General features: G+C 45.5%; 1 protein-coding gene across 15 annotated transcripts in view; it reads right to left on the bottom strand.

Moving 5' to 3' along the window:
- Positions 1-12,818, bottom strand: part of CDH23 (cadherin related 23) — a 509,234-nt gene that overhangs the window by 363,558 nt on the left and 132,858 nt on the right. Inside the window, exon 1 of one of the 15 annotated variants that reach the window (XM_039481205.1) lies at positions 3,177-3,303. The exons of 13 other annotated variants lie outside the window; for them this stretch is intronic. The gene's annotated coding sequence lies outside the window, so the exon portion shown is untranslated. Of the gene's footprint in view, positions 1-3,176; positions 3,304-12,818 lie in introns of those variants that run through there. One more of the 15 variants, XM_039481203.1, reaches the window with a different exon arrangement.

The raw sequence follows: 12,818 nt of genomic DNA, 5'->3' as shown, positions 1-12,818 counted from the left end.
GTATACAGGGTAAACTCAAATTGTTCGCCCTCTATAACACTGATAGATATGCACAGCTGTTTGCCCCCCTCCCAGGTATTAATACATACTCTGGGTTAATTAATAAGTAAAAAGTGATTTTATTAAATACAGAAAGTAGGATTTAAGTAGTTCCAAGTAGTACCAGACAGAACAAAGTGAATTACCAAATAAAATAAAATAGAACCCGCAAGTCTATGTCTAAGAAAACTGAATACAGATATAACCTCACCAGTTCCAGTAAGTTTCCTTTTACAGACTAGTCTCCTGCTAGCCTGGGACCAGCAATCACTCACTCCCCCTGTAGTTACTGTCCTTTGTTCCAGTTTCTTTCAAGTATCCTTGGGGGTGGAGAGGCTCCCTCTTTAGCCAGCTGAAAACCAAATGGAGGAGTCTCCTAGGGGTTTACGTAGACTGTCTCTTGGGGGTGGAGACCCCCTCCTCTCTCCTATGCAAAGTCCAGCTCCAAGCTGGAGTTTTGGAGTCATATGGGCAAGTCACATGTCCATGCATGACTGAGTTTCTTACCAGCCAAGCCACATTCCTGGGAAATCTCCAATATGGACTGGCATCTCCAAGTTCATTGTTATCTTAAGTGGTTCTTGATTGGGCACTTAATCTGCTGGCCAAATGCTTTACTGAGGCTATCAAACAAGTAGACAGCCAGTATTCCTAACTTCAAGCACAAAAATGATACATGCATACAAATAGGAGGAATGTATTCAGTAGATCATAACCTTTATATAGATATCTTACATATCACATGTAGCATGAAACATATTCTAGTTATGTCATATATACATTCATAAGCATATTCCATAAAGCCTTATGTGGGGCACGTCACAGGTGGATTCTACAAAAACTATTTTCCAATGACTATTCTTTTGAATGTTTAAACTCATTCTCTCAGGCTATGCTTGCATCCTTCTTTGGTGTTCACTTCCCATGGACATTTGTGCCATTGCATGTTACCGGGATTGGTGTTTGCGGAAAGTGAATTACAAAGTTACAAGAGGAGTAATTGGATAAACCAAAAGTTTACATTCACATAAGGGAGTATTTGTGCTGGAAGTGCTTGCATACCAATCCCAGAAACAGAACCATGTGATTTCTGACCAATCACAATTACCCAACACAGTCTGAATAGTGAATATTCCACGGCACTGTTTGTGATCAATCCAGAAAGTTTTAAAAACCTCCATCAGATAATTTTGCATACTAAGTACATCTTGATCTGTTTACAGGTATCCTGTGCGGGGGGGCTGGGCCAAGGGGAAGAGGATAGATTTGCCAGATAAATTATTCACTGCCAATTATTCATGCAGCTCTAAAAACCACACAGAAGCAAAAGGGTGGGTAGAGAAGGAGGCGGCAAGCAGGGATAAAAAAAGAAAAGAAGAAAACGGCCAGCACTGATTACTGACAGTTCTACAAAGTAGCAGGAATCTCTGTCCTATCAGAGCTTTATCATCTCCTTCAATTTAAAGGTTTTTTTATTTAAAGAAAAAAATAATCAGAGGTGGCCTGGAGTATGTAAGAGAATTACTAATGTGTCTGAACTAGAAGTTCACACTCATTCCAACTGCTTCATATTCACAGCATCAGGCCTTGTCGCCATTGCAATAGAATTGTATGGGTCTCCAAAGACTCCTGGGCAGGATCAGCTGGGAAACGGATGCAATTACTAACATGATTACCATTAAAACAAAATAATCATTTTAATTACATCTCGGGCTTTGGCTTTTTTGCTCTCCACCCTCTCCAACCACTATCACATTCCAGGTAAAGGCAGTGTGATGACGACCCTTTCCTGCAGCCCCCACTCTGGGCAGCAGCACACCTTTCCACCCAGTTTGAGAGAGAGAAAATGCTGCTTCAGCAGCATCAGTACATTAAAAATGAAAATGGTAACCCCAAGCTTGTGAAGTCTCATTCCCAGAGGCTCTTGCTAGAACAGAAATAACTGCTGTAAATGGCAAGTGATTGCCATTTATTTTATTTGGGAATGTGGTGGCAATACAATCAAAACCACGGTCAGCGGACACAACACTGACAAGATGGACTGTGGCTGCAGAGGCAGGACTCTGCTTTGCAGAAACTTCCTTTGCCTATGTTTCTATCTATAAAAGCAGGCTAGAGTTTTCCTTTTCTTCCAGTGCTGTCTCATACTGGAGTTTGTTCTTATTTATTTGCTTTGAATGAGACAGATACATTAGATGGTTCAAGTCTGCAAAGAGGTCTATAGAGCAAAGGCTAGAATACAGACTAGCGAGTTGATAGTGGAAAGACTTGCTGCTTACAATGCAGAGACTTGTGGGGGTGGGGGGAGTTTACTGGAAACCACATATGTATGCAGACTCACACCACACACACCCTTGCTTATGCCTGATGCTTTTTAATATGCTAAACTGCTGCAGACAAAAGTCACAGGGCTACAAAGCCAAAGGTGGCAGTTTTCTAAATGATGCCACCTATCTGATGTTTAGAGGAGTTTTCTAATTACCTCCTCACCATACTAACAGGAGGGAAAGGTCAAAGAACCTTAGCCCACAAAATGCCCTTTGGAGTGGATGAGAGATATTTAGATTCTGTAGCCCAGAGGCACTGGCAGCTGAATGGCTCAATCCAGTGGCAGAGAAATTTGGAGATGATTTATTGGTCTCTGCTTCTCTCTCTCTCTCTCTCACAGATCAATAGGCAGATGGTTATAGATGTAGTGGAAGCCTCTTGTGCTGTAAACAAAGCCCTAGTATAAATTAGTATGACCTGTCAAATTACAGGTACTTCTTTTGGTGCATCATCTCATGGGTGGTTGAGGTACTAAGTGGCAGTCTGGCACCTAAAGCGTGACCGAGAAGACAGTCTTATGCCAAAAGATGTAACCTAATAATACACATTACTCTATATATTATCCAATGTGTTAAATATAACAGAATATAGCAGACTCAGACTAGTCTTCTGAAAGATAAAAATCTAAATCTGCCTCAAAGGAATTTAAAATCCCAAAGCAGATGGGGAACTGAAAGATGCCCACAGTCAAATCAAAATGGAACGTTGAGAACTGACTGTTGCAACGCTAGCCCCACTAGTCCCTAGGACAAGGAGGCACCAACCTATAATGTGTGATCCAATGAGCAGGAAATTAAACTGGGGATTACCTTTTGTAAAAACCCATTCTCTTTTCTGAAACCTGTGGAAATAGCTGATTCAAGCAGTTGTTGACAGATGGTTAGTACACATATCCAATAGCTCCTTGGTTCTTCAGCCGTTGTCAACCAAGCAAGTTGGCAGACTGAACGCAAGGCAAGAATGCTGCAGAAGAACATTCTTTGCTGTTGTCACACATGACATCACAATAAACGTATGCGCGCGCGCGCACACACACACACACACACACACACACACACACACAGAGGCTGGTACCATTAGCAACATTGAGACAGTCGGCCAAAATCTCTAGGAATTTTGATTTGTGGGAGGGGATGGACAAAGGACTGATACCTCCTAAACATCCAGTGGGGCCACTGGACAATTGAGATGCTAAAGGAGCACTCAAGGAAGATAAGGCCATTGTGGAGAAACTAAATGAACTCTTTGCATCAGTCTTCCCCTGGTTGAAGATATGAGGGAGATTCCCAAACTTGAGCCATTCTTTTTAGGTGACAAATCTGAGGAAATATCCCAGATTGAGGTGTCATAAGAGGAGGTTTTGTAACAAATTGATAAACTAAACAGTAATAAGTCACCAGGACCAGATGGTATTCACCCAAGAGTTCTGAAGGAACTCAAATGTGAAATTTCTGGGCTACTAACTATGGTCTGTAACCTATCATTTAAATCAGCCTTGTACCAAAATGACTGGAGGATAGCTAATGTGACATCAATTTTTAAAAAGGGCTTCAGAGGTGACCCTGACAATTACAGGCCAGTAAGCCTGATTTCAGTACTAGGCAAACAACAAAATTGTCAGACACGTAGATGAACATAATTTGTTGAGGAAGAGTCAACATAGTTTATGTAAAGGGAAATCATGCCTCACCTATCTACTAGAACAGGTATGTGGACAAGGGGGATCCAGTGGATATAATGTATTTAGATTTTCAGAAAGCCTCTGACAAAGTCCCTCACCAAAGACTCTTAAGCAAAGCAAGCAGTCATGGGATAAGACGGAAAGTCCTCTCATAGATTGGTAACTGGTTAAAAGATAGGAAACAAAGGGTAGGAATAAATGGTCAGTTTTCAGAATGGAGAGAGGTAAATAGTGGTGTCCCCCAAGGGTCTGTACTGGGCCCAGTCCTAGTCAACATATTCATAAATGATCTGGAAAAAGGGGTAAACAGTGAGGTGGCAAAATTTGCAGATGATACAAAACTACAAGATAGTTAAGTCCCAGGCAGACTGTGAAAAGCTACAAGAGGATCTCTCAAAACTGGATGACTGGGCAAGAAAATGGCAGATGAAATTCAATGTTAATAAATGCAAAGTAATACACATTGGAAAACATAATCCCAACTATACATATAAAATGATGGGGTCTAAATTAGCTGTTACCACTCAAGAAAGATCTTGAAGTCATTGTGGATAGTTCTCTGAAAACATCCACTCAATGTGCAGCAGCAGTAAAAAAAAAAAAAAAAAAAAAAGCAAACAGAATGTTGGGAATCATTAAGAAAGGGATAGGTAATAAGACTGAAAATATTATATTGCCTCTATATAAATCCATGGTACGCTCACATCTTGAATACTGCATGCAGATGTGGTCACCCCCATCTCAAAAACGATATATTAGAATTGGAAAAGGTTCAGAAAAGGGCAACAAAAAATTATTAGGGTTATGGAACAGCTGCTGTATGAGGAGAGATTAATAAGACTGGGGACTTTTCACTTTGGAAAAAAGATGACTACGGGGGGATATGATAGGGGTCTATAAAATCATGACTGGAGTGGAGAAAGTAAACAAGGAAGTGTTATTTTCTCCTTCTCATAACATGAGAACTAGGGGTTCACCAAATGAAATTAATAGGCAGCAGGTTTAAAACAAAGAAAATGAAGTATTTTTTCACACAACACACAGTCAACCTCTGGAACTCTTTGCCAGAGGATATTGTGAAGGCCCATCAATGGCTATTAGCCTGGATGGGCATCAATGATGTCCCTAGCCTCTGTTTGCCAGAAGATGGGAGACAAGGAATGGCTCACTCGATGACTACCTGTTCTGTTCATTCCCTCTGGGGCACCTGACCAAGGGTGAAAGTAAAATTTCTCTCTTACTAGTTCAGTGTCCCCCAGCCAGCCTGCTCGCGCCACTCAGGGCTCCAGCAGCAATTTAAAGGGCCCAGGAGCCCTCGGCCCTTTTAAATCACCAGTCCCAGCGTAGCTGCTCCATTTGCCCCCCGCCCCCCGTCAGCAGCCGGGGAGGGGGGGGAGAAGGGGCAGGGATGTTAAAGCGCTGACGTGGCAGAGCTTTAAAAGGACCTTGCTTAAAGCACTGCAGCAGCAGCACTTTAATAACGTTGCTGCCGCTTTTGTGACCCCCCCCCAATTGGCGGCCCTGTTGGGTCTGACAGGGCCACCGATGAGGGGGCGCAAAAGCAGCAGCGCTTTAAGCGGGGTCCTTTAAAACACTGCCATGGCAGCACTTTAAAGTCAGCGGTACAGGCGGCCACCTTTTACTGGTACGCTGTACCGGCCCGTATCGCCTTACTTTCACCCCTGCACCTGACATTGGCCACTGTTGGAAGACAGAATACTGGGCTAGATGGACCTTTGTTCTGACCCAGTATGGCTGTTCTTATGCTAAAGAAGATGATGAGAAAACTGCTGCTACAGAAGAGAAAATCCCTGTTGGAAATAACCTCATGGAAGGTTCAGCCAGGAAGGAAACAGTCAACTGACATTTCTGTCATCCAGTCAGGACTCTCAATTCCCCACTGAACCAGTTAGCTCACCCGGTACCGATGTTATGCATGGAACCTGCAGGACCAACAACTTAATCCTGTTGATACTGAATACATATGGAGTTAATACCCACAAAATCTGGGTGTGCAGAACCACGCTATTTTATACAGCCAGAGGCTCCCATCATGAATGTGATGCATAACCCAGTGAATAGGGAGGCACCTGCCCCTGAAAGTTACGTGTATGCAGACTGGACTAGAGAGGCATTGCTGTACCCACAGGAAATATTCTGTGTCTAGCCTTGTACCATACCTGGACCAGACTCCAAAAATAAGTGTTGGTTCTGTTCTGTCTTTGTTAGCTGGTTTTACATAGAATCATTATACCATGTCAGGCTGGCAGACCAGACTTATTTTCCTACATGTTATGTACAATGAAGAGATAAATGGCTAGCTGACATTTAAAGATACACAAGAATTTTCCGATCCAGGAACATCCACTATTCCCCACCAGAGTCTGGACAATCCCAAAGCTTGACTAGATCTCATGCGTGAAACTGGGTTTCTGGCATTTACTGATGCTCCATGTCTATTTCCAGACAACACAGAGAAAGATCTCAGCATTATACATTTTTTATTTAAAATCCAGATTCTGGGAAAAGTGGAAACAGAAATATAGGAGGGAAGGAAGAGATTATGAAATTTCTCTAAAGTGAGTGCACAACTGGTTGAAAGACCATACTCAAAGAGTAGTTATCAATGGTCCACTGTGATGATGCATCTAGTGGGATCCCACAGAGGTCAGTCCTGGGGCTGATGGCACTATTCAATATTTTAATTAATGACTTGGATAATGGAGTGGAGAGGACGCTTATAAAATTTGTCCATGACACCAAGTGGGAGGGGTTGCAAGCACTTTGGAGGACAAGGTTAGAATTTGAAATGATCTAGATAAATTGGATAATTTGTCTGAATTCAACAAGATGAAATTCAATAAAAACAAGTGAAAAAGTACTACACTTGGGAAGGAAAACTAATGCACAACTACATAAAGGGAATAACTGATTGGTAGTAGTATTGCTGAAAAGGATCTGGGGATTATACAGGATCGCAAACTGAATGAGTCAATAATGTGACACAGTTGCGAAAAAGGCTAATATCATTCCGGGGTGTATTAACAGGAGTGTTGTACATAAAACACAGAAGATAATTGTCCTGATCTACTTGGCACTAGTGAGATCTCATCAGGAGTACTGTGTCCAATTCTAGGAGTCACAATTTTTGGACAAATTGGAGAGAGTCCAGAGGAGAGCAGCAACTATGAGGAAAGGTTAAAAAACTGCACATTTAGTCTTGAAAAAGAGACGACAGAAGGGGGACCTGATAACAGTCTTCAAATATGGTCAGAGCTGTTAAAAAGACGACAATGATCAGTTGTTCTCCATCTCCACTGAAGGTTGGACAAGAAGTAAGGGGCTTAATCTGCAGCAGGGAAGATTTAGGTTAGATATTAAGACAGACTTTCCAACTATAAAGGTAGCTGAGCTCTGAAATAGGCTTCATGGGGAAGTTGTGGAATCCCCATCACTGGAGATTTTTATGAACAAGCTGGACAAGCACCTATTAGGGATAGTCTAGGTTTATTTGGTCCTGCCTCAACACAATGGGCTGGACTTGATGACTTCTCAAGGTCCCTTTCAGCCCTATGTTTCTATGAGTTTATGATTCTATGTAGTAGGGGCAAGGAAAACAGTGAAAAAATGCATCTTAGAGAACAAACCCTGAAGGTCAGTGTGGCATGCACATGGGTGCCTAACTAATGTACTACCGATGCTCTGCAGGGCACAGACACAGGCAAACATGTTTTAGCAAATTGGAAAACCATAGAAGTCTATTATAGCAAATCAAACAGCAGTCAGCATGACAGCCATTAGCCTGAAATGAATACACGGGAACTTAATGAGGTCTGTCAAGGCCAGCTTGGTGAATTAAGTTGCCAATTCTAGCTGGATTCCCCTTTCTTTACAGACTTGAAAGCATCCGAGCTGCCTCATTAGAGTTCGACAAGTGAATTGCAGGCCCTTTTGCCCAGATAAAATGGATAATTGCACTGGAACAGCAAAGTGAGGGGTTTGGGGAGAGACCTCCCTCCTTCCACAAATGCACACACCTGCTCTGCTATTCCAAACAGGTGACTGTGATGTAAGTAAGGCCTGGTCTGCACTAGGGTGGGGGGTCGAACTAAGGTACGCGACTTCAGCTACGTGAATAGCGTAGCTGAAGTTGAACTACCTTAGTTCGAACTTCTTACCTGTCCAGACGCCGCGGGATCGAAGTCCGCGGCTCCCCTGTCGACTCCACCGTTCCGGAGTCGACGGGAGCGCGTTCGGAGTTCGAACTATCGCGTCTAGATTAGATGAGATAGTTCGAACTCCGAGAAGTCGAACGCTACCCGTCGACCCGGCGGTAAGTATGGACGTACCCTAAGACATGACAGGCACTGAAGACCACCATGCCACAGGCACCGTACAAAAGCATAAGGCAAAGCAGTGTGATTGCCAGTCCAATGATCAGTGCAACACACAGAGCTTAACGTTAAAGGGTGCATTTGCATTCCCACTAATCCCACTCACATATTCCCTCACACACACACACTTGCAAAGTGCACTACATGGCTCATGTCCAAATAATTTACATTCTTGAAACAAATGGGCTTTGTAAGGCACTGGTATACTGTAGACGGGTCGGACTCACCCCTGCGGCACCTCCTGCTGGTGACTCCGGGGAATTGGCTCGTTCCAGCCCTGGAGCGCCCTCTGCAGGCCGGTGATCCGCCTGTCCTCTGGCCCCCGTGTCCCTCCCTGGACCCGGTGCCCTTTTACATGGGGTGCTGCCCCCCGGCAGTAACCCCTTTCTCTCAGGGTCTCCCCTCTCAGGGAACCCCCACCCTCCATCCCCACCTTGCCTCAGTGTATGGCCACTGCCAGTCATTGTCTAGCCCCACGTCCTGGGGCAGACTGCAGTATCAGCCTACTCATCACTGACAAGGAGGGTTTGGACCTGCTGCTTTGGCCTACCCCGGGCTGCCCTCTGCAACCCCCCAGTAGCTGCTAGCCCAATGCTAGGCCGCAGCCTGGGGCTTTCCAGGCTGGAGCTCCCCAGCTCCTCAGCCTGTCCCCAGCCCTGCTCCCCTCAGGTACCTGGTCTAGCTCCCTGCAGCCAGGCCCATCTCTCTCTACAGCCAGAGAGAGACTGTCTTGCTTCTGGCTTCCCTGGCCTTTTATAGGGCCAGCTGTGGCCTGATTGGGGTGTGGCCCCAGCTGCAGCCACTTTCCCAATCAGCACTGCCTAAAGGCTGTTTTCTCCTGCTACAGCCCCTTCCCAGGGCTGTTTTTAACCCCTTCAGGGAAGGAGCAGGGGTTCACCCTGCTACACATACCTATTCAGAAGCAGTACCTTTAAAGGGTGTTTTCTCATGTTCCATTTATTTATACACGTTATTTTTGAATTCTCTACTGCCATACTTCCCCTGCTGCTCCATCTCTTAGTTGGGACCACTACTATCACAAAATAAATACAGGAATAGAACCAGGGAAAACCCTCAATATCTACAAAGTGTGCCAGCAGCTAATTTAAGGGAAATCACATTTGCATTACTGTTAGCCCAGTCTCCCTCCCCAATTTCACAGTCCCATTTGTTCATTTTGCCTGTTCATGTCTGGTCTTAAACCTGGATCACAAGCTCTTTAGGGCAGGGATCATCTCTGACTATTAGTAACCTCACTGTTTATCAAGAGCAATATCATAGAGGAGTTCCTAATACCCTCCACAGCTGTGTCCCATAGCAACAATGTGTCTACATTCCTTGGAACTACTGTCGTTCCAGTTGAACGTTGGACACTTCAAAGCAGAGGCGGCTCCAGGCACCAGCACACCAAGTGCATGTTTGGGGCAGCAAGCCGCTGGGGGCGCTCTGCCGGTCGCCGCGAGGGCGGCAGGCAGGCTGCCTTCAGCGGCATGCCTGCGGAGGGTCTGCTGGTCCTGCGGCTTCGGCAGACCCTCCGCAGGCATGCCGCCGAAGGCAGCCTGCCTGCCATGCTTGGGGCGGCAAAATGCCTAGAGCCGCCCCTGCTTCAAAGTAACATACCTAGCATGAAGCAAAGCCACCCTTTTGTGCCAGGGGCCTGATTTTCCAAGGTGAAGAGAACTTACACCTCCCTGGGAAGTCAATGGCAGCTATAGGCATTCAGTACCAGGTGATTGTAGCAGCTAAACACCACACCCAATTGTCAGCTTTAAAAATGAGACGGTATTATCTCTCTTGCTTGCTCTGTTCTGGCCTGTAGGTGGGCTTGTGACTCCTCTCCCTAGGATTTCCACCTGAACAGGGATGGACTGATAGGCTTTGGAAAATGTAATGTGAAACTGTGGTGGGAAGAAGGGCATGTCCTTGCCAACCCAAAGTTCCTACAAAATGAAAATACCCTCCACAAAAAGGCGTAAGCTTGAAGCCAGACTGTCGCCTCCCAAGGATCTGTAGTATAATAAGCTACAAGCAGCAAAGAATCCTGTGGCACCTTATAGACTAACAGATGTTTTGCAGCATGAGCTTTCGTGGGTGAATACCCACTTCTTCGGATGCAAGCAGTGGTAAGCTCATGCTGCAAAACATCTGTTAGTCTATAAGGTGCCACAGGATTCTTTGCTGCTTCTACAGAACCAGACTAACACGGCTACCCCTCTGATACTTGACAATAAGCTACAAGTGACTCCACCAGCAGTGTTATGGAGGAAAAGAGGACAAATAATAGTGATGACTTTTCTAGCATACTGATACCTTTAGAACGTCCTATTGGATTCAAAGAAGCACTTCCTCCCTTTTTCTCAGTACTTTACCACACATTAAAAAGGCACCATGGAAATGTTATCTCCTGGTAGAAGAACAGAAGTGCTTTCAGGATACTGGCTGAATGATGAGTATGTGGCTCATTACCTCTGACCACTGTCCTTGCTTAAAGATCATGGACAGAGATTACAAATTGGCTCATGAACACAATTACATTAGACCAATTTCCAAAAAAGCATGAGCTCTGAAAACTAAGTTTCAATGTTGGTCCATTATGGGTAACACGATGCTCGCTACAGCCAAATCTGGCAAGATGGGCTGAAAGACCCCTCACTAGAAAGCAGGTGACTCTTTTCCAGAAGAGGCCAGCAGAGAAAGAGTGTGACAGATTTTCTTTTTCTCTCTTCCAGCACTGCTGCCACAACGCCTTTTTCTCAACCGAGCAGGGGCGGCTCTAGGCACCAGCGGGCCAAGCGCCCGCTTGGGGCGGCATCCTGGGGAGGGCGGCATTTGGCTCCGGTGGAGCTCCCGCCGGCATGCCTGCGGCAGGTCCACCGGAGCCCGGGACGAGCGGACCTGCCGCAGTCATGCCTGCGGCGGGTCCCGTCTTCCCGCGGCTCCGGTTGAGCTCCCGCAGGCATGACTGCGGCAGGTCCGCTCGTCCGGGCTCCGGTGGACCTGCCGCAGGCATGCCGGCGAGCTCCACCGGAGCCAAATGCCGCCCTCCCCAGGATGCCGGAGCCGCGGGAAGAGGGGACCCGCCGCGGGACTGGGGAAGGGCGGCGCAGCGCTCCGCGCTGCTTGGGGCAGCCTACTTTGTAGAGCCGCCCCTGCAACCGAGTTTAACTTTCACATCCATTCCTGAACCTTGGCCCTCCTTCCTCCCCATACTCGATGCCAGTAAGTTAAATCTCCAGCCTTCCATATATCTGAATTTGCGATCTTAGTTCTCAAGATGGAGGTGACAAGTGAGAGGAGAAATGGCATGGCTGCTCCAGCTATATAAATATGGGAGATTAATCTAGCATCAATTCCAGATGGGTACAGAAATGCAGTTTCCGTTCATTTCTTCATGACCAGGAGGGAGCCCTTTCTCTAACACACACCATAAAATATTTTAACAGGTTTTTATGGGGTGATGTTGGGATGGGGAAGAAGGAGAGAACATTCTCTTCTAGTCTTACCTGTGTTCCAGGGAGGAGTACATTGCTTCTGTAGATAGGAAAATAGTTTGAAAGGAGGAGAGCAATAGAAAACAACGGTCTATGTGTTCAAGGATTTAGGTGAAGTCACCTATAAGCCAATTTCCTCCTCTCCCATATCCTAGAGTGGCCTTGTGGAGACAGGACATGCAGTTCTAACATGGATTGCTCACTCACTTTGCAGACCAACTAAAATACCCTCCCCTTCAGACATATCACCGTACAGAGGATCTGCAGGATGGAGATCCAGTCACTCCTCATTCATTTCAAGAGGTCTGGGCATACAAAGGAAGCAGGGAATGGGTAATACAAGTATTGCTGACTTTTTTTAAAGTTTACACTCTAAAAGGGAAAAGAAATGCCTCTGATGCACTGTCATTCTCAAAGAGGTGTTTCAGATTATTTGTTTCACATAGAAGCAGACAAAGCAAATGGGAGACAAACTTCAGGCCAATTTATCACAAGCAGCCTAATGAAGGAAACTCACCCACACAGGAGAGGGAAAGTGAAAGATCCAAGCTCCAGCACAGCAGGGAGCCTGTAAGCCAGCATATTAACCAAACATTTGTAATCCAATAATTTGTATTTCTCAATTACCAAAGACTGCTCAGTTTCACATACACTGATGCACTCCTTTATCTGCACACAGACGCATGCTCCAGGAATAACAAGGGTCTGCCTGGGGTCAGACAGGAAGAGGGCTCCCCTAGTCTGGGAATAGCGGGGCCCAGCATCAGACAGGGAAAAGGCTCCATCAGTTCATTTCTCCATTTCAAAACTGTTAATCATTTGACTAAGACTAGTACCAGCCATGGTGCAGCTTGTCGGTCTCCATCCTCTCCCTCACTAAACACT

The sequence above is a fragment of the Mauremys reevesii genome, linkage group 7 (assembly GCF_016161935.1).
Source record: "Mauremys reevesii isolate NIE-2019 linkage group 7, ASM1616193v1, whole genome shotgun sequence".
Classification (NCBI taxonomy): Eukaryota; Metazoa; Chordata; order Testudines; family Geoemydidae; genus Mauremys; species Mauremys reevesii.
The sequence above is the reverse complement of the archived record's forward strand: the minus strand, read 5'-3'. Positions and strand labels throughout refer to the sequence as shown.